Source organism: Lathyrus oleraceus, chromosome 2 (assembly GCF_024323335.1).
Source record: "Lathyrus oleraceus cultivar Zhongwan6 chromosome 2, CAAS_Psat_ZW6_1.0, whole genome shotgun sequence".
Classification (NCBI taxonomy): domain Eukaryota; kingdom Viridiplantae; phylum Streptophyta; class Magnoliopsida; order Fabales; family Fabaceae; genus Lathyrus; species Lathyrus oleraceus.
The window spans coordinates 89,548,459-89,570,761 of record NC_066580.1 but is presented as its reverse complement, the minus strand read 5'-3'; the positions used below and the strand labels follow the sequence as shown (position 1 = coordinate 89,570,761).

Sequence of the window (22,303 nt, the reverse complement as noted above, 5' to 3'; positions counted from 1 at the left end):
TGTATTCGTTACTTTATGATTTATTGATTAAATCAAAAGCAAAGCATACAAAGAATCGAGTCGCCACCGCACTTTTATTTATCCAAAGGAATGGCTAAAAAGCGAACAAAAGCCTAAGAAGTTTTACACATAGAAAACTAATGAAAAGATCAGAGATCTGGGTAAGGGGTTAATTACGCAATGGGAAGGTGTTAGGCACCCAAAACGTCCTAGGTACTCCTAGGGAGCCCTTTTCACAACTTGTTGTACGAAATGTTATTTGTTTATGAAATATTTATTGTGCAAACATGAATGGAGGGATGAGAAAAGAATATACAAGTTATTATTTTTGTGTTTGAACGGATGAACCCGTTGCCTACGTACCTTTCCATGGAAGGTAAGGATCAAAACGCCGTAGTTCGGCTAAAAGATTTCCAAAAGTGAGTGAGTTCATTTTAAAACAAAAGCCCTAAAGTCTTTCGTTATCCACGGGAGAAAACTCAACCTATATCAACAACAAGTCCACCATGCGAGAAAAGCTTCAACTTGCTAGTGAGGGGTTAACCCTATAATAAGCAAGGAAGTCTTACAATTCAATCACTAAGGACAAAAGGTGAGATTAACATCAACCAACTAGGATAAATCAAACCTATGGCTAATGTGTGAAAATTTATCAAGAAAGTGGACTTGAGCCACAAAAACAATTGAATGAGTTGGATTAACCAATTATGGGTATTTACAAAATATGGTCAAAGTATGATTAGAATTTAATTCAAAAGAAGTATTATGAAAATGAAGTTTGAAAATCAAAGGCTTAAGGCCTAGGTTTCTAATTTGAAAAGAAATGAAAATGTTTGCACAATATTTTTCAAGTTTTGGGTTAACATGCAAATGGAGGTTTAAAGAAACAAAAAGGGTGAAGGTTAAGGGATGTAAAACTTCTTAGATGTTCACCTCTTGAAATCATATGTAGATGATTCAAGTGATTCCTTTGGAATAGGCAACAAACAAATATCAGGTAAACAATGTATCAGGCGAAGCCAACAAAGACGGATACTGGATGCCAATCACTGGACTTATACCAATCTCCTAAAACAAAGAAATAAGGATACCAGATGCCAATCAATGGACTTATACTAGTCTCACAAAGAATGATCATAGGAAACAACTGCCAATAGCTGGACTTACAATTGACTCCTCACAAGAAACAAATAAATGCAATAAGCAAGAGGAAACAAGTTGCCAATAAATGGTCTTACACTCGACTCCTACCAAATCACAGGAAACAATTGCCAATAAATGGACTTACAGTTGACTCCTCAATGGTCATAGGAAACAACTGCCAATAAATGGACTTACAATTGACTCCTCAAAACAAGATGATCACAAAGATATGAACAATGATTATGAAATGATATACAATTAATGATAATAAATGCACAAAGGCGCACATAAACAATTATGCATAGATGGCCAAACCAACAAACAAGCAATGATTCAGTTAGCACACACTATATACAATCAATTAGGCTCAAGCAAGGTTAGGCTTTACAGCCAACTGGAATGGGGTATTTTGAGCTCTTAACCCTAACATTGAGAGTTAGGGTGAAGCAGATGAAATGGAGATGAGGGGTGTGCCTCATAGCTCTTATCCCTGGTCAGGGAGAGCTTTAAACAATGGAAAGTGTGGGAGTTCAGAAAGTTGGAACTCTTCTCCACAAATGATTGACTCTATAAGATCTTGGGTTATTATTCACTATGCATCAACACATGGTGTGAGCAAGGTAAATGACACACTGAGTAGCAGGAGATGGATTACACATCTCTTTTATCTGCCAATTGCCTCATAAGAGGACTTTTCCTACTTGGCACAAAAGATAAACAAACAAAGACATGGCCTCTTAAGGAGGGCTTCAGACATGTGCCTGCCCATATAACAGGACAGGTCTTCCAGACTACATGAAGAAGAGGGATTATACCTAAGTGGTTAAGCAACCAAGCAAAGTTCAAATGAACTTAAAGCAACTTATGTACCTGAAAACAACTAAACAAATCAGTTCAACTGTACAGACAAACAGACAATACTTAATATCAAACAGTCAAACCCAATGAGCAAGGCATAAACCATAAAGCAAACTCAAGTGAGTTATCAACCCTACAAAACACACAATGTTAGTAATCAAAAGCAAACATCAATGTTCAAGTGATGAAGCATCATCAATTATGGAACTTGGATGCTTAAACCTGAAATCAAAGCTCACAAGTAAGCAACAAACCACTAGGTCAAAGCCTAGGGTCAAAGATGGAGAAAAAATTCAAAACAGAATCTGAAATTTAACATGAATCAACTTCAATCACATCTTGACACATTCCAAAAGGTCTCACAACAATATCATTAACCAAAAGCATTTCATGATCAAATGAAGTTCAAGGCAATTTCAAAGCTCATATGTGACCAACCAGAATGAAAAATCTCAATTAAATCAGAAATGATTCAAATAATTCCAACAAACATCAAGCACATTCAAGACATATAACATGATCCACATGCAAAAAATCAGAAGGATTGGAGATCAATTGGCATGGCAAACACATCATACAAGTTGAACATCAAAAGGTGTGACACCAATTGTCACACCAACTTAGCACAATCATAAAACAGAATTGGTAATTGATAAAAATGCCAAATCATCACCAAAATGTCAAGCAATGTGTCTAGTTTCATCATGCAAAATTTCACATTCATTGGATCATAGATAAGCATTTCACAAAGGTATAAGTAAGGCAAGGTCAAATAAGGACACATGTTCAATCATTCTAGCACAAAAAAGTATCCAGCCAAGCACAACTTGTAAAATCATGATCATAAAAAACTAGAGAGAATAAGGATCACAATGCAAAAAAGTTGGTATTTTTTGGATGAGTTTTCAATAAGTTATGAATTTTCTAAGATGAGAAAAATTAAAAAAAACACATGAAGCATAGTATTGGAAATATGGAGGGAAAGTGAATAAAGTATGAAAGCATTTGAAAAAAGCTGTTGCGGGGAATCGAAGTCAGAGTCAATTCAAAAGTTGGCGCGCCAAGGTGCAAAATGCACCGTTTAACTAATTGAGGTGGCACGGTCAAAGCTGATGTATGCCAGTCAAACGAATGTGAGCCAATCATCAAGCCAAGCAAGCAATTACATGGACCAATCACAACCAAGCCCTAGCACAACGTGGCAAGGAAACAGAATAGCGTTGCTAACACATGAAAAGCGTGGCCTAAGGAAATTCGTAGCTAATCTATGAACTTCGTAGCAAAATCCGTAGCAAAACTGCAGCCATTTCTGGAAAATGAAGAACATGCAAAGGTTAAAGATGAAGATCATGAAGATCTTCATCTGGATTTTCCAGAAAATCTCAAACATGACCAGAAATTATCCAAAAGCATACCAATCGATTCATCATGCAATGTACATCAAGAATCCATAATCATTTCATGCAAAAACATCAAAATACGCACGGATCGAAGAAAATAAGATTCAACATCAAAACTTCAATCAATCATATCTAGCTCAAAACAGCACCAATTTGCACGATTCAAAGCTCAGAATTACCAGCATACTTAGATCTACAATAATATCATAATAGATTTGAGAATTAAAAGAATCGATTCATGACCTCTTGAAGAGCAGATTTGGATTTGGCTTGATTCAAGGCTGGTGATAGCTCCAATGTTCCTCTATGATGCTTGTATAGATGATTGAAGGAGAAATTGAAGCTTAATTGCATACGAATCCAGCAAAATTTGGAATCACCATGGATGCTTCCATCTTCGAGTATGCTTCAATCTGGCACTGTTTCTCTTGGTTCCACGTCCACTCTTGCTTAACAATACTTCAGAATCAAGAATCAAGCAAGAGAATGTGCTTTTGTTTGAAAAAATTGCAAAAAAGTTTGAGAGAAAAGTTTGAAGAATTTGGATCTAGATCTGAAAAATGAATGCTCATCCCTTGAAAACAGTTAGGTTTTTCTTTATATATGCCTTGCTAATTATTCTGTAATCATGCTTAAGCCAAATGCTAATGAGATTAGTCAAGTTTTAAGGTGTATGTGCAAATTGGTTTTTCACCTCTTATGCATGGAATGCATGTGTGAACAGTGCACGAATTTCATCCATTTTCACTAAAAATCAAATTTTAAAACCAATGGTAATGGCAAAAAGTTCAAACCATGCACCAATTTTGAATTTTGAGATTTCCCTCCAAAAAACCAATGGATTAACAAGTGATCATATGAAGACAATTCATGTAATATGATGCAAGATTTGGAAATTAGAGGTCAAGAGGAGAATGTAGCAAAAAGAACCACTCATTTTGGAGCTTTGGTTGAAAAGTTATGCTCATTTGAAGTCCCATGCACACTTTGCCATGATTTGATCATATCTCCTTAACCACACATGCGAAATTCATGATCTTGGACATTTTGGAAATGGGAGAGAAAGATCTACAACTTTCATGTTCAACAAAATTTCATTTGAAGCTGTATTGATGATGTAATCTTGAGTTGAAGTTGGTCCAAAACCTTTCCATTTTTGGAAAGTTCAAATTATAGGTCACTTTCTATTTTTGGCAATTTTTGACTGGACCTCAAATTCTTCAATGTTGATGTTTGAAATGTCAAATGAGACTTGTTTGAACATGAATGAAGTATTTCTAGTCACTTCCCACCTCCAAATCCACAGTTGACTTGATAGTTGACTTTCTAGGTCTTCAGATGACTGGTAATGTTCTGATGAAATTCAAGCCTCTACCACTTGGGATTTTGCTTCAAAATGATATCATAGCTCATATGAACACTTGTGAATGATCATGGAGTCCAAATCTCAAGAATGACCACCATCTACTGCTTAATGAATGCCTTTCATTGCTTTGACCTGTTATTGCTTCATCTGCAAGACAAAGATTAGATGACATATTTTTGTACTTTTGGTTAGTGGTAAAAAGAAAAGCAATGATATACAAATGCAAATATGCTTGGTGATCAAGAATCACTCTCAAAAAGATGACCCACCCACAGGGAAGGAAGCAAGGTGTCCAATGATCCTTGAGGCAATGCAATGATATGATATGATGCCATGAGGGATCTTAGGGACAAAATTGGGGTCTTACAGTTGTCATAATCTTTTTCAGAAACTTGGTAAGCATAACAAAAAATCCTTACACAAAAGCAAGGACAATGATTCATTCTACTAACTTTCTCAACATTACTATATTCTTACTCTTTCTTACCAATATCGCCATCCAAAATTGCATGCCTAGTTAAAACAATCTCTTTAACAAGATTTCTGTAAGTGAAAGGTCGAATAGCTGCTCGCAGAAATTGGTCCGGAGGAAGTTTGCTCTTCTTGATCTTTTTTCTCCACGGACCGAGCCCAACATACTTCCACTCTTCTGGACCGACCTTTGCTCGCTTTCCTCTCAAGGCGGTTTCCTCTCCATCTACTGAATCGTGCATTGTTTCTTCCTCTGCCTTCTCCGCCGTCATCATTTGCTTCTTGTATAACTTTGTAGAGAGCTCGACACTCTTTCTTGCCATGTTTTCCATTGCCTCGGCACTATTTGTTGATTTTCGAAACTCCTTCCAGTCCTTCTCGTCTTCGTCCATTGTGTGAAATTTACCATCTTCGCTTTCTTCCATGTCCGTAACTAGATTTTGGTCTTCGTTAACATCAAAATCATCAATCTCCTCCTCCTCCTCTTCCTCTTCCTCTTCTTCATCATTCTCATCATCATCATCACCATCAAATTCAACTTCTCCGTCGCTACCTTCATCCTCAATCCAATCAAGAATCTCAGTATCATTATCACCAACAACATCATCTTCTTCTTCATCTGGAGCATCACAACCAAGCTCCATCTCTTCCAACTTAGCCTTCCACTCTTTAGTATATGGATGCAAAATTTCCACCGGATGATGGCCCAAAAGAAACTCCAAACATTTCTACTTTTTCTCGTCACTCAATTTCTGATATGCATTCACCATATCGTCAACAAAAGCCTTTTGATTCACCTTCACAATTTTACACAATCCACCATAATAAGTACACGTCTCAACACTGCCATCATCATTTTGCAGCTGGCAAAGGTAATCATGTTCGGTACTAGGATCAAGAAACGGAATTATCGCATTAAAAAAGTTATCCTGCGGCTCAAACCTACACTGAAATACCGGCCGCTTAACATACACAATATCAGGTCTCATCCACGCTGCACATTGTCCTACTAACGACCACGCTTTGTTCCCGAGTCTACCCATCAAAGTCCACTTATCTAACCTCTGCTTACCAGCTTCAAGCACTACCTCACTAACTAATGTCCATTGCTGCCAAGGAAGTTCCGAAACTCTCCACTTCGGATTCCTAACGAAAACCCAAAAATACCTTAATTTCGTTTGATCCAACTGCTTCACCTTTTCCCCAAAATCAGCAGCCATATCATATTTCTCAATCTCCTCCCACTCTTCATGATCCTTCACTTCACTAATTATCGTCACACACTCATCCGTAATCCCGCCACTAACTGGCTCACCAACAACAATCCCACGCCAAGAATACGGCCCATATTCACCATATTTATACCAATCATACGGGTGGCGTAAATTCAGATCATCCTTATCCATGAACCGAACCAGTCGATCATATCCAAGCCCAATTTGTTGAAGCAAATCCTCAGAGAAATTATCCGGACAATTCCCACGCCCCTTAGGGTTTTTCAACCGATAGAACAAAGACTCAGCAAGCTTCTTACTTTTCGCCCTAGCACTCCGCCTCAATCGTCTCCGAAAATCCGCATTGCCTTCAAGTCTACCACCGAAAGACGATGCGCCACCCGTCTTCTTGCTACGACCCGCATAAGACCGAACATCTCTAGTGCTGCAGACATTATAATTCTCGCCGGAAACCAAAAATCTGCTATTCGGATCCGGGTTCCCGGAGAAAGAAACAACTTGAAAGCGTTTGTTGGATTGAAATTTTAGGTTTGGGGATTTGTTGAAAGGTTTAAGAAAAGAAAATTGGTTGTAAGGTGAAAAGGGGTTCAATGTTCTGGGTAAGAACTCAGTTGTAAAATGGCTTGAATTCCTTTCAATCAAGAGCATTCACTTGCATTAGGTCTTCAAATAAACACAAACAAACGCAACCTTCAAAACAAAACATCACAGAATCAATTTTTCAAACTTGAACTAACACGAATCATTCTTCAAAAAAGCATATAATTATCAAACAGATACACTAAATATTGGAACAAAAATAGTCTCAAATGAAACAAATAATTGCTTCCTAGGTTGTCAAGGGCAAGGAAAGGAAAATTCAAAAAATTCAAAAAAAAATGAAGTAAAAAGGAAAACTTATGGGGAAGTTTCTCACTGTTTATTGCGACCCACGAGCAACTCCGACTGATTTTTCCGGCCAACTTTTTCTTCGGGGAGTTAGTTGAATTCATTGTAGCTAGAACTTCTTTCTGAAACTACTACGAGGGAAAGCGGCGGCAGCATCGTTTTGTTTTTCTTATATTTGATGGAACTGTCGAGTTTATCTATAGACGTGTTTATTAAGATTTTTTTACAACAATTGTTTTGTTACATCTTTTGTAAGTTTTTTTACAATTTACAAGTATATTTTCTCCAAAACTATATAAAATATTAAGTAAAAACAAACTATGAAATGAATGCATAAATTTTTTTTTTCTGTTATATTGTAATTGTATCTCTGTGTGTTTAATATGATCACACATGGTGTATATTTATATGCAAATAGGGAATATGCAATAGGAAATAATATCAATTACAGTTATGACTAATTGAATATCAATCAATACTAATTGATTGATAACATATTCTTAACACTCCCCCTCAAGCCGGATCGTATATATTGTATGATCCGAGCTTGTTACAAATATAATTCACTCGAGAATCCTTGAGAGACTTGGTAAACATATCAGCCAATTGATCTTCAGATTTGACAAATTCCGTGGTTATTTCTCCCGACAGTACCTTGTCTCTTACATAGTGACAATCTATTTCTATGTGTTTGGTCCGTTCATGGAAAACCGGATTGGACGTAATGTGGAGTGCCGCTTGATTGTCGCATATGAGTTTTGTGTTCTGAAGGTCACCGAACCTAAGTTCTGAGAGCAAATTCTTAAGCCAAGCAAGTTCTTTTGAGGCTGCTGCCATAGCCCGATATTCAGCTTCAGCACTAGATAATGCAACTGTATTTTGTTTCTTACTTCTCCATGAGATCATATTTCCTCCAATAAGAACACAATATCCAGAAGTGGATCTCCTATCCGACGGTGATCCTGCCCAATCTGCATCTGAGTAACAAGTGATTTTAGCATCACCCTTATCTTCATATAATAGGCCTTTTCCTGGTGCATTCTTTATATATCTGAGAATCCGAATAACGACATTCCAATGAGTATCACAAGGAGCATTAAGGAATTGACTCACAATACTCACTGCAAAAGTAATATCTGGTCTGGTGACGGTAAGATAATTGAGTCTACCCACTAGACGTTGATATCTTCCCGGGTCTTTCAACAACTCCCCCTGACCTGGAAGAAGCTTGACATTGGGATCCATAGGAGTATCAATCGGACGACAGTCAAGCATACCAGTTTCAGTTAGGATGTCTAATGCATACTTATGTTGGTTAATTGCAATGCCTGATGAGGACTGTGCAACCTCAATACCTAAGAAGTATCTAAGTGGACCCAAATCTTTTGTCTGAAAGTTTTTGAAAAGATGAGTTTTGAGTCGTTGAATACCGTTTGTATCGTCTCCAGTGATAATAATGTCATCAACATAAACCACAAGAAAGATGTGTTGTCCGTTGGGAGAGTGAAGGAAGAAAACAGAATGATCTGCTTCACATCTAGTCATACCAAACTGTATCAAGGCAGAGCTGAAGCCACCAAACCAAGCACGTGGAGATTGTTTTAGCCCATAAAGAGATCGATTGAGCCGACAAACAAATCTTGAATTACCAGGAATAGTAAAACCTGGAGGTTGATCCATATACACTTCCTCCTCCAATTCTCCGTGTAAGAATGCATTTTTAATATCCAACTGATGAAGCGACCAATGATTAATAGCAGCCAATGCAAGGAAGAGACGGACTGAACTAATCTTGACCACTGGAGAAAAGGTGTCACCATAATCAAGGCCAAATATTTGTGTGTATCCCTTGGCTACCAAACGAGCTTTAAAACGATCAATCTGACCATCTGGTCCAATTTTCACTGTATAAACCCATCGACAGCCCACTGTAGTTTTGTCTGGAGGTAAAGGAACAATGTCCCAAGTGTTATTTGAATGCAATGCAGTCATTTCTTCCACCATCGCCTGACGCCAATTGGGATCAGTCATAGCTTCACCTGTAGACTTAGGGATAGACACAGAATCCAAAGCAGACACAAAAGAAACATAGGAAGTAGATAGACGGTCATAATTTAAAGCACAGACATATTTAGGATTTGGATTATGAGATCGAATACCTTTTCGTAATGCTATTGGAAGGTCAAGTTCAGGTGACGTAGCTGGAGGTACAATTGGAGTAGGAGATGGTGCTGGTGAATCAATATCATCTCTAACTGCCGATGGACGCGTTGTGCGTCGTTGATATACCTGCAAAGGAGGTTTAATGGGTGTGGGGATGACAGAAGGGATATCTTGATCATCTAAATTACAAATCTCCTGGGAGGACGAAGAGGCAGAGAAAAAAGGAGAACCTTCAAAAAATGTTACATCGGAAGAGACAATGTACCGTTGAAGTTGAGGACAAAAACAACGATATCCCTTTTGTATACGTGAGTAGCCTAGAAAAATAAATTTGAGAGATTTAGCGGAAAGTTTGTCTTTACCTGGATTAAGATCATGAATAAAGCATGTGCAACCAAACACACGAAGGGGAATGGGGTAGAGATCGTGTTCCGGATTCAAGATGGAGTATGTAATCTGATCTTGAAGGACCGAGGAAGGCATTCGGTTGATAAGGTGACATGCGGTGAGGAGAGCATCATCCCAAAAACGAGAGGGTACATTGTGGTGAAGAAGTAGAGTCAGTGCAGTTTCAACTAAATGACGATTCTTCCGTTCAGCAACACCGTTCTGTTGTGGTGTATGAGCACATGATGATTGGTGAATAATTCCCTGTAATGTTAAAAAAGATTGAAACTGGGATGACATATATTCACGAGCATTATCTGTGCGTAAAATTTTAATGGTAGTATTAAACTGGTTTTTAATTTCAGCATAAAACTCTTGGAATATACGGAAAACCTGTGAACGATTTTTCATTAGAAATAACCAAGTGCATCGTGAGTAATCGTCGATGAACGTTACAAAGTAATAGTATCCTAAAGTAGACTTCACACGACTAGGACCCCAAATATCAGAGTGAACTAAAGCAAAAGGTGATGCAACACTTTTATTTACTCGTTGACAATAAGTACTACGAGTATGTTTTCCTAATTGACAGGACTGACACTCAAAAGAAGAAAGCTTAGAAAGACTAGGAACTAAAAGACGCATTTTATTTTGACTAGGGTGACCCAAACGTTGATGTGTGAGTTCTTGAGAAGCAATAGAAGCACAGGCCACCGGTGGAGAAAGATGATATAATCCTCCAGCTTCACTCCCTTCTCCAATCGTCCGTCCTGTATGTCGATCCTGGATATGAACAGAATTAGCATTAAAAAGAACTGAACAATCAAGAGTACGAATAAGCTTGTGAATAGATATTAGATTAAAGGGACAACCAGGAATGTAAAGGACAGACTCTAAAGACAGGTTTGGAAGTGGATGTGCCTGACCAAGGCCTTGAATTTTGGCTTTAGAACCATCCGCCACAGTGACAGAAGGCAAAGAATCAGAATAAGACAAATGAGATAAAAGAGATTTATTACCAGTCATATGATTAGATGCACCAGAGTCAAGGACCCAAGGACCAAGTGAAGATGTAGAGACAAAAGCTATAGGATTACCCGACTGAGCAATAGCGGCAGATGATGATTGTTGATGGGCTGCTTTGTATTGGAGGAAATCATTGTATTTGATGGAATCGGTATCTCCCATGATATTTGATGGCTCAGAACGAAAAACCGATAGCAGATCTGGAAAAATGGCGACGGCTGGGGGGTGTGGATGCGCGACTGATTGTCCGGCGCGTGAGATTCACGTGCGATGAAGGAGATACGTGTGTGGACGCGTGCTGCGGCGGAAGGCAGTGAATTTGGCCGATCTGTAGGAGACGATTCCGGCGTATAGGAATCTCGCCGAAAAGTCGACAGGAGCGGCGGAGACGGCGGCGGCGCTGTGGGTGGTCGGAAAAAAAGAAAAAAAAATATATTTTTATTTTGTGGAAGACAGTAGGTCAACCAGCTCTAGATACCATATTGTAATTGTATCTTTGTGTGTCTAATATGATCACACATGGTGTATATTTATATGCAAATAGGGAATATACAATAGGAAATAATATCAATTACAGTTATGACTAATTGAATATCAATCAATACTAATTGATTGATAACATATTCTTAACATGTTATATCAGTAAAGTGTTTAACTATTTTTTGTCACTTTTTATAGAGAGAAAAAAAATTAAACTCCCTCAAAGTTACAAGAATGTTGTTAAGAATTAAAGGAGGTGACTTAGGTCCTGATTAGAAGAGACATAAAACATGACCGTGAAATTAATACATCAATTGTCTTTGCGAAGAGCATGTGTGGTTAGATCTCTTAAAAATGAATTACACCAAACCATATGTTTTAGAGAGAAGACGTCACTTTTATCTCTAACTTAATATGTCCTCTCTAGAGTCAAGGGTGTAGTTTTTTCCATAGGATTCCATGCCAAGCCCCATTTACCTCTCTTTTGGTGGTTCCCTCTAGGTTTCTTTCCCTTTGTGTCTACTTGTAGCTCTTCGATGGTGCGGTTGCATTTTTCTATTCTTTTTTCGTTGGTCTTTTGGCTTTCTTTCTGTGGTGTTACAATTCATGGAGTGGTGGAAAAATATTCCTCTCTCAGAGAAAGAAGAAGAATGAATATCGGTGAATGGGGAGGCGAAATTAGGTGATGATATCTTTTACAGAACCCTCGTTGGGAAGTTGTGGACCAATAACCCTTTCAACAATAGGGCTTTCAAATCAACAATGACTCAAGCATGGCGACTCAAGAATAAAGTTGAAGCGCAAGATCTAGGAAAGAACCATTTTTTGTTCAATTTCTCGTCCAAATTGGATGTAGATACGGTGATAAATGATTCAAGCATGGCGACTCAAGAATAAAGTTGAAGTGCAAGATCTAGGAAAGAACCATTTTTTCTTCCATTTCTCGTCCAAACGGGATGCAGATACGATGATAAATTGAGGTCCCTAGAATTTTGAAAGACGCTTCCTAATCTTCGAGGGGGTTTTGGGTGAAGAACAACCATCTGGATTTGAAATGCATTATGGAGTGTCTTAGATTAGGGTTTATGATTTAGCTTTGAAGCTCAGATTGGAAGCAATGGCTCAACAACTGGGAGGCATAATTCATCAGTATGAAGAAATCGACCCAAAGGAGACGGATACGATGGGAAAGTTCTTTCGAATCAAAGTCAAGGCTGATCTCAAGAAACCTCTGAAGATATGAACTGTCATAAAGTATCAAGATTGGCGCCTGAAGGTTTTCTTTAAGTATGAAAGGCCTCCAACCTTTTGTTTTGTCTATGGAAGGATTGGCCACCAACTAAAGGATTGTAAAGAGATAGGCGATAATGGAACGAATGGATACTATGAGATTGAAGAATATGCCCTCTCCTTTGAGCCCTGGCTCAGAGCTTCATCGTTAGCTAGAAACTCTGAGGAACCTATGAAGGGGAAAAGATTTGGAAGTTGCAGCAGAAACTTGTTTGAATCCTCCAGTCATAGTAAAGGTAGTGTCTCTGGTACAGATGCTGGTGCTGGAAAAGATACCCAACAAAAACCAGGAAGTAAGGGGGAAGAGAAGTTGCCCTTGAATAAGGGGAACCCAGAACACAGTGGAGGATCAAAAGAAGTAGAAAGTGTCGCAGAATCCTTAAGATCGGTTGTGGTCTCAAAAGATAAGAAGACAACAACAATTGAGACAAAAGGCAAAGGAAAAAAGGCCCCCCGAAGTGGAAAATACATAAATGCAAGGAAACTTGAAGGGGAGCTGGGTATGAGATAACTTGTTGATGTGATGATAACAACATGCTCACCGGAGGATGTTATGGGAAGTGGAAAGAAGCGAAAGCAAACATGAATTGTGATTGAATGCAGTGTTCAAAAGCTACTAGAGGTGGTGTTGGAGGACCAACACCTCCTACACCAATGAGAACTATAATTTGGAACTGTATGAGAGTTAGGGAATCCTTGTAGAGTTTGAGCCTTGTCAAGGCTCACAAAGCTGGAAAATCCCTCTGGGTGTTTCTTATGGAGACAAAGCTTAGATATGTAGAAATGGAAAGAGTTGGAATAAAATGGAGTTTCAACAACTATTTAGGGTAGAGAAATGGAGGGAGTTCTTCACTCTTGTGAAAATAATCTATGAAGAATACTATTACATCTTACTCACATCACCATATTGGGCTCTTTTTTAGGATGAAGTCAACAGGGAGAAGGTCAATTTAACTGGTGTTTACAGATACCTAGAGGATCACAAGAAAAAGGAAACTTGGCAACTCATAAGAAGCTTGAGGCCCACGAAAGGTATCTGGTTCTGGTTTGGAGACATCAACGATATAGTTAGCTCTACCGATAAGATAGAAGAGAATGTGAGATTAGGACATCAATTGGAATGGATAAGATAAATAGTGGAAGGTTGTGGACTTATTGGCGTTTGCATTGAATGACACCTCTTCACGTGGCCAAACAGAAGAGATGAGTCTGACAACATCCAATGTAGATTGGACAGGGTGTGGAGGAATACGGTTTTTCTTAACAGGTTCTCTCCTGTGAGATTTAGACACCTTCCCAAAAGGAACTCTAATCACTCATTCCTTGCAGTTGAGCTTGAGGCAAAAAAATCAACACCTACAAAGGAAAAAAGAGATATATCTTTAGATTCAAAGAGGTGTGTACGAGAGATGTGAGGTGCGAGGAGGTTGTTCATAGGGCGTGATCCATCCCTCAAGCTTACATTGAGGAGATAGTTATGAGCCTAAGATCTTTGGGTCCTTTGTTTCATAAGTATCGCAGGAACAATATCAGGAAGGAAATCCTAAAGGTGTAATCTGAAATCATTGAGTTGAATATATGGGCCTCATCTGTTAAGGAGCTTTCTAAGATGAAACAACTTAACCGCCACCTGGATGACCTCTTGGCAACAGAAGAGATCATATGGTGCCAGCACAGCAAAGCAATGTGGCTGAAGAATGGAGACAAAAGTATGATTTTTTCCATGGGAAAACGTGTTAGAGGAGGAAAACAAACACTATTGAAAGAATTAAATTTACTAATGGACTCTGGTGGAGGCAGTAAGAGGACATTGAGAAAGTTTTTATAGCCTATTTTAGCAAGATTTTTTATTCGTCTGGAACAGAAGGTGGTGACGCCATTTGTGAAGTGGCAATAAACAGGTTATCAGAGAAAATATTTAGGTGGTGTACTAGACAGTTTGATTCTTCTGACATCAAAGAGGCTCTTAATCAAATTCACCCCTCAAGGCACCTGGCCCTAATGGAATCCTCGCATTATTTTACCAGAGGTACTGACACGTTGTAGGTTGTGATATGGATAAATGTGTCCTTGATATCCTAAACAAGGGTAGGAGCCTTGAATACCGAAAGGCAAGATTCCCCACTCTCTTGGAGACTTTTTCCATATCAGCCTATGCAATGTCACCATGAATCTTGTTACCGAATGCATACCCAACATATTGAACTCATTTCTACCTAATATTGTTGATGAAGAACAAAGTGCTTTCGTCCAAGGATGTCTTATCACTAATAATGGTCTCATTTCCATGGAATGGTTCCACTAGCTCAAGAAGAAAACTAAAGGTAATAAAGGTAATATGGCTTTGAAACTCGATATGTCAAAAGCTTATGACAAAATCGAATGGGACTTTGTGAAGATCATAATGACCTTCATGGTCTTTCCAACAAGCTTAATCTATGTTATTATGAGGTATGTAACAACAGTTTCTTATGGGATTCTAATTAATGGTAAACCTTCTAGAAGACTCTTTCCATGGAGAGGTTTAAGACAATGGGACCTTATGCCCCTTACCTCTTCTTCTTATGTGCAAATGTGTTATCTAGCTTTCTTTCCCAGGAAGTGAAACATCACACCATCCATGGGATTAAGGTGGTTAGAGGATATCCAACCATATCCCATCTCTTATTCATGGATGACAACCTCCTCTTTACTAGATCCAACCAATAGGAAGCTGAAGTAATCTTGAAAACCCTCACGGTGTAATAAAACAGATCGGGTCAACTAGTGTATCTGGACAAATCAGAAATGTCCTTTTGTCTTAATGTTATTGCTTATTGCAAGAATTATTTATATGGGAATATAGGAATCCAATAGGTGGTATCTCACACTAAATACCTTTACTTCCCAGTGGTGTTGGTAGATTGAAGACATAAGTTTTCTATTTTATGGTGGAGAGATTTTGGAATAAACTTAAAGGATGGAAAGAAAAGGCGCTTTCTGGATCGGGAAGAGAAGTATTAATCAAAATAGTTCCCAAGCTATACCCACTTATAGTATGGGTTGCTACAAAACTCCAAAAGATTTTTGTGACCAAATTGAAAGGGTAATAGCAAATATTTGGTGGGGGACAAAAAAGGGGCAAAGGAAAATTCACTAGTTAAGATGGGAAATGCTGGCGAAGGCTAAGAGTAAATGAGTGAAGCTAGCCGATTAATATACTTGAACGTATCGCACAATCAAATATACAACAAAGTCACCACCAAACTTTATTTATCCCAAAGAGGGAAGGGAAAATATCGATAAAACCCAAGGGGAACAGAGAAACGGGTAAGGAAGTCGGTTATGCAAGGGGGAGGTATTAGCATCCCTCACATCCATGGTACTCCATGGGAACCATTTTAATTGCTCCTACTTGAATGAGTGTTGATATCTTCATGTACCTGTAAAACAAAAAATGGGTTAGAGAGAGAGAGTGCTCAAGGAGTATTGGGGCCCTCATGCCTACGTATTCTTATAATGCAATGAGAAAATCAGAGTCTCGTAATTCGTGTAACTAGAGAGAGAAAGGGGAAAAAATGTTTCCCAAGGATTCGCATCCTCGTGCCTACATATCCTCATAGTGCAATAAGGAAGTAAGAGCTCCGTAGTTCGGAGGAATAAGAGTGAAAGAAATATAGATTGAGGGTGGTGTTTAAACCAAGAAAGAAGGCTTTCCTAGAAAACTAGGACTAACAAGGCAAGAGAAAGAATATGGAAACTTGTCAAAGCACTGGGACTTACATGACAATGATCTTACCAAGGCACTAGGACTGACATGGTAAGGGAAATAGTAGGAACTTGTCAAAGTAATGAGACTGACATGACAAGGATCTTACCAAAGCACTAGGACTGATATGGTAAGGAAATTGTGTCAAAACTAAGAAAGGGGTGTATAACCACTGAAGGTGTCCACCCAAAAAGAAAGATAAAGGTATATAACCATGAAGGTGTCAACCTGAATTGTGGTGTCATAACCAAGAAAGGAGGTGTATAATCATAAAGGTGTCAACCCAAGTTGTGGTGTTTAAACCAAAGAAAAAAATAAAGTGATGTCAAAACTAAGAAAAGGATGTATAACCACTGAAGGTGTCAACCCAAAAAGAAAGGTAAAGGTATATAACCACTGAAGGTGTCAACCTGAATTATGGTGTCAAAACCCCAAAAAGAGGTGTATAACCATAAAGGTGTCAACCCAAAAAGGAAAGACAAAGGTATATAACCATGAAGGTGTCAACCTAAAAGATAAAGGCGGGATGGTGTTTAAACCAAGAGGAGTTCGAAAGGGGAGCCAAAGGGCTGGTTGCAGACTTGATAGTGAATTAACTTGAATTTCACTAAAGTCTATGAATAGAGGTGAATACTCTAAGCAATTGGATCTTTTGTCATGTACCCAAAATATTCAGAATGAGTATAAGAATGATCCATTTTACTCCTTCTCTATTGCTTAAGGCTCATGTCATGCAATCCTTATCAATATTTGACAAGTTGTTGAAATAGGTTCTCTGAGGTGCTCTGTGGGAAAAAGTCAGATGATTGATGCCTTGACTGGTGCTTGAGGTCTTGTACTTGTTGGGAAGCTAAAGCTCCAAAGTAGCAAAGATAAGTCCCATCAAGTGACCAAGATACTTATGGTCACTTGACAAAGACAAAGGGAATGTGAGCAAAGTTAAAGGATCTAGTTGATCAAATGTAATTTGATCAAACTAAATCAAGGGGAATGGGATGAATAGAAAAATACAATGTGTGATCATACAAAGACTAACCTAGAATCTCATTGTTAGGTAGCTCAAGAGAAATCCATGTCGGTAATCCTTCATCTCTTTTCTCTCATACCATTTCCATAAAAATTTAAATCAATTCTTCAACAAATGAAAAGGGTATGTTGAAACACATGCATAAAGTATTAATAAATTTCCCCCGAGAATAGAAAAAACAAAGAGCTCACGTGCATTCCATGGAGACTTATCAGTTGATGCTCCCTCACATTCCATGAATGCGAACATCTTTTCCTTGTGCCTTCACACTAAGAGAAGAAAATAGTAAATTACCCTTTAAACAAGTTCCCTCCAGGTCGAAGAACCGGGGCCATGTCTGGTGTCCCTTCATTCAAAGATAGAGTAACATGAAAGCTATTACAATAATCTTAACACCAATTTAACCCTTATGCAGGCCTTCAACAGTCCCGGAGCATACATTTTGGGCCCAAGAAAGCAGAAGGATGAGGGTACGTACTTGGTAGATAGCTAGATATATGAGGAATAACCTCCTCCTCAGAAAAATTTGTACTATTGAAACCAGTATACAAGTTGTGATCAAAGTCTTGATGTAAATCAAACTGGTGATATTCTAAAGCAAGCCCATCCTTCTTGTTAGTTGCCATTGTGTGAACTTTAGAGATTGACTGTTTGCACTCATCAACCAACGGAAAATCATGTAGTTGATTGCCCGCTTGAAAAATGACTTTATCCCCAGCCTGAAGAGCTTGGTCATTAGGTTCAGGTTTAGGATGAGTTTGGGAGCCGAGTTTTTACTCAGTTCAACTTGTGTAATTTCGGTTCGGAATTTGTTTTGTGTTTTGGTTACTGCATTTGATGTTCCATAACTTGCACACCAAGTGTTCGTTGAAATTTCCAAGGTAGTTTCTTGCTTCAATTTCTTGGTGCTTGATATTCTGAATTTTCTATTGTTGATCAAGGTTGAATAGTGGTTGTTGAAGGCGAATGTTGTTATTTTGTGGGTGATAATGATCATGGATAAAGTAATGGCTACCAAGTCTTTTTGTGTTCTATGTCAAAGTTAGGTTTTTGGCTCAAATAAGTGATTATTCTAATAAGTCATTTCATGTTCTATGTCTAAACTCTACACTAATGCAATTCCTAATTCAATGATATGCTAAACTATGTTAGAAATTATGCTATGTTAATTTTTATGCTACTTGAATTTGGCTTTTCTTAGTTTAAGGAAAAAGTGATTATTAAATAATTTATTTCATAACAGTGGTTTAAATTAATCATTTTCTCAAGTCATTTAATTATTCTCCCACCATTTTTCTCAATTTCTCTCATAATTCTCTCTTTTCTTCACTTCTCACCATCACCAAAGTTCATATTCATCACCAACTAGAACTTCACATCGAAGTTCTAAATTTAGTGGAACTTATCCACAATTCTATTTCAACAAATCGTCAATCAAGTTTAAACAATTCATATTTTATCATCAACCATCATCATCCAAAATTCATCAAGATTCAAGCATATTCATCAATATTCTATATTCAAAATTCATCTTCTATATTCATTCATCATTTGTCCAAGGCCTGCATAAGGGTTAGACTGGTGTCAAGATTATTGCAGTAGCTTTCATGTTACTCTAGCTTTGAATGAAGGGCCACCAGGAATGGCCCCAGTTCTTCGACTGGGGGCACTTGTTTAAAGTATAATTTACTCTTTTCGGCTCTTAGTGCGAAGGCACAAGGAAAAGATGTTGGCATCCATGGAATGTGAGGGAGCAACAACTGCTAAGTCTCCATGAAATACATGTGAGCTCTTTTTGGTTTTTCTGTTCTCGAAGGCAAGTTACTAACACTCTATGAATGTGTTTCAACATACCCTTTTCATTTATTGAAAAATTGATTTAACTTTTTTCTAATTACTAAACCATGCATATGTTTGCTTGTTTATTAATGTGAAACATAGTACAATAAAGGTGCTGAGAGGAATGTAGTGACAAAATAAGCACACATGTGTTTCACATTTTGTTTTCTATCATACTTTATGCAACTATTCTATTCTATTAGTTAAGTTAATAACCACATGTCACTATTGGATTTATAGCAACATTTAGACACACTTTTATTTTGTTCTTCTAATTGATTGCGTTAGTTTTATCATTATAAGAAAACTACAAAGTTATAATAAACATTTTATAAAAAAAGAAAAAATATTAGATTTTATTTTTTCTTAATTTTCATTAGAGTTAATCTTGATTTCTTTATTTTTCATGGTCTTCAATTCACAGTTTTATGGTAGCTTGCTTGATTTCTCCTTGATGAATTATAATTTAACCCATAATCTATTGCATGTTCCCCTAGATTTTATTTTAATTAATTAATTTGATTAATTAATTGAATTAGAAAATATTAGGACTTGTACCACACATGTTCCCTTAGGTCAATCCCAATTCTATTCTTTAAAACCCTAGAAATATGTAACCATCAAGACATGACACCACTAAACTTCCTCGTATTCTTTGGAACCTCATCATTTTCTTTCAATCATCTCCCCTAACTTATCCAACAAAAAACAAAAATCCATTTTTCTCAAATAAATTCAAAACACCTAACAACCATGATGTGAATTGTGTGTCACGAGCCTTAAGAAGTGGAGAAGGAATAAAAAGGAGTATTCATATCCTTATTCGGAATATCTTTAGATACGAGACGCATGACCCAATTGTTCAAAGTATTCACCTCCACTCATAGACTTTAGTGAAATTCAAATCAAAATAACTTTCAACCTCCACCCTCAGACCAACAATTCAACCATCAACAATAAAAACATCATTCTCTTTGGACTCAACATAACACCTCTTGGTTTTGACACCCATACTTTCTTTGAGGTTAACCACCATCTCTTAGTTAAAATACATCTCTTTGGGTTAATAACCATCCTTTGGTTAAAATACCCATCTCTGGATCATACACACTTGAGGTTAATCACCATCTCATGGTTAAAACATCTCTCTTTGGGTTAATCATCATCTCTTGGTTAAAACATCCATACTCTTGTATGTTTGCCTTATTAATCCACTAGTATAGGCAAACCCTCTTTGTAAGTCTTGATCCCCAAGTCTAGGTAAACTCCTACAACACTGCATTGGTTTAGACACCATAACTTGGTTTAGACACCTCATGCACGGTTAATCACCATCTCTTGGTTAAAACACCTCTCATTCATGGTTAATCACTGTTTCATGGTTCAATAACCTCATTCTTGGTTTAGACACCTCATTCATGGTAAATCATCATTTCTTGGTTAAAATACCACATTTTTGGTTTAGGCACCACACTCCTGATTCAGACACCATTGTATAGGTTCAAGCAACACATTCACAAACCTTTATAATTCATTAACCAAACAAAATCTCTTTCATAAAAGGACTGTTATAATCTGTTCCTTAGTAGTCAGACAGCTTAGAGCATCCAAACTAGGATCAAATCAGTTAACATCAAAACACTTCTAGGATATGATTATAACACCATTCCCTAAAATCAACCAACAAATACTCATTTTCTACCCCACGGACTTCAGAGCTCTGATGTTTTCATTGCACCATGAGAATACGTAGGTACAAGGTTTCGAAATCTTGGCGTGCACATTAATTAAAAATTTATTTTTTCCCTTAATTAAAATCAATCGCAAGTAACATTTAGGTAATAACACTCATTCGTGCAAAGAACAATCAAAACGGTTCCCATTGAGTACAAAGGATGTGAGGGGTGCTCATATCTTCCCCCTGCATAATCGACTTTCTTATCCTTTCTCGTCCCTTTGGGTTTTATTGATATGTTCTCTTTCTCTTAGAATAAATAAAATTCAGTTGTGACTATGTTGTATTTCGAGCGTGCGAGACACTCTGGTATTTTTTACGACGCTCATTCATGGTAAATCATCATTTCTTGGTTAAAATACCACATTCTTGGTTTAGGCACCACACTCCTGATTCAGACACCATTGTATGGGTTCAAGCAACACATTCACAAACCTTTCTAATTCATTAACCAAACAACAATCTCTTTCATAAAAGGACTGTTATAATTTGTTCCTTAGTAGTCAGACAGCTTAGAGCATCCAAACTAGGATCAAATCAGTTAACATCAAAACACTTCTAGGATATGATTATAACATCGTTCCCTAAAATCAACCAACAAATACTCATTTTCTACCCCACGAACTTCAGAGCTCTGATGTTTTCATTGCACCATGAGAATACGTAGGTACAAGGTTTCGAAATCTTGGCGTGCACATTAATTAAAAATTTATTTTTTCCCTTAATTAAAATCAATCGCAAGTAACATTTAGATAATAACACTCATCCGTGCAAAGAACAATCAAAACAGTTCCCATTGAGTACAACGAATGTGAGGGATGCTCATATCTTCCCCCTGCATAACCAACTTTCTTATCCTTTCTCTTCCCTTTGGGTTTTATTGATATTTTCCTTTCCTCTTAGAATAAATAAAATTCATTTGTGACTATGTTGTATTTCGAGCGTGCGAGACGCTCTGGTATTTTTTGCGGCACGACAGATGCGTGTGCAAGATCATGTAATATTGTTGACTATTGGATTTGGAGAGCTAAATTTTCGAACTCTTAATGATGTTCAATGTTTAAAATATGTATATCAAGTAAAGTAGATACAATATGAACTTCACCTATGTGAATTTCGAGATCGTGTCGTCTCAAAAGTGATAATTGGAGTTTCTCTCATGATAAATTCACGAAACAGGAAAAGCACATGGTAGTAAACAGTGCTAGGCAAGAGATGTCTGAAAAGAATCATTAAAGAATGCGTGT

The 22,303-nt window shown here is 37.6% G+C and overlaps 1 pseudogene; it reads right to left on the bottom strand.

The window, feature by feature from the left end:
• Positions 1–5,135: 5,135 nt before the first annotated feature.
• On the bottom strand, positions 5,136–7,121 carry LOC127122050 (uncharacterized; annotated as a pseudogene).
• Between the last annotated feature and the right edge of the window lie 15,182 nt (positions 7,122–22,303).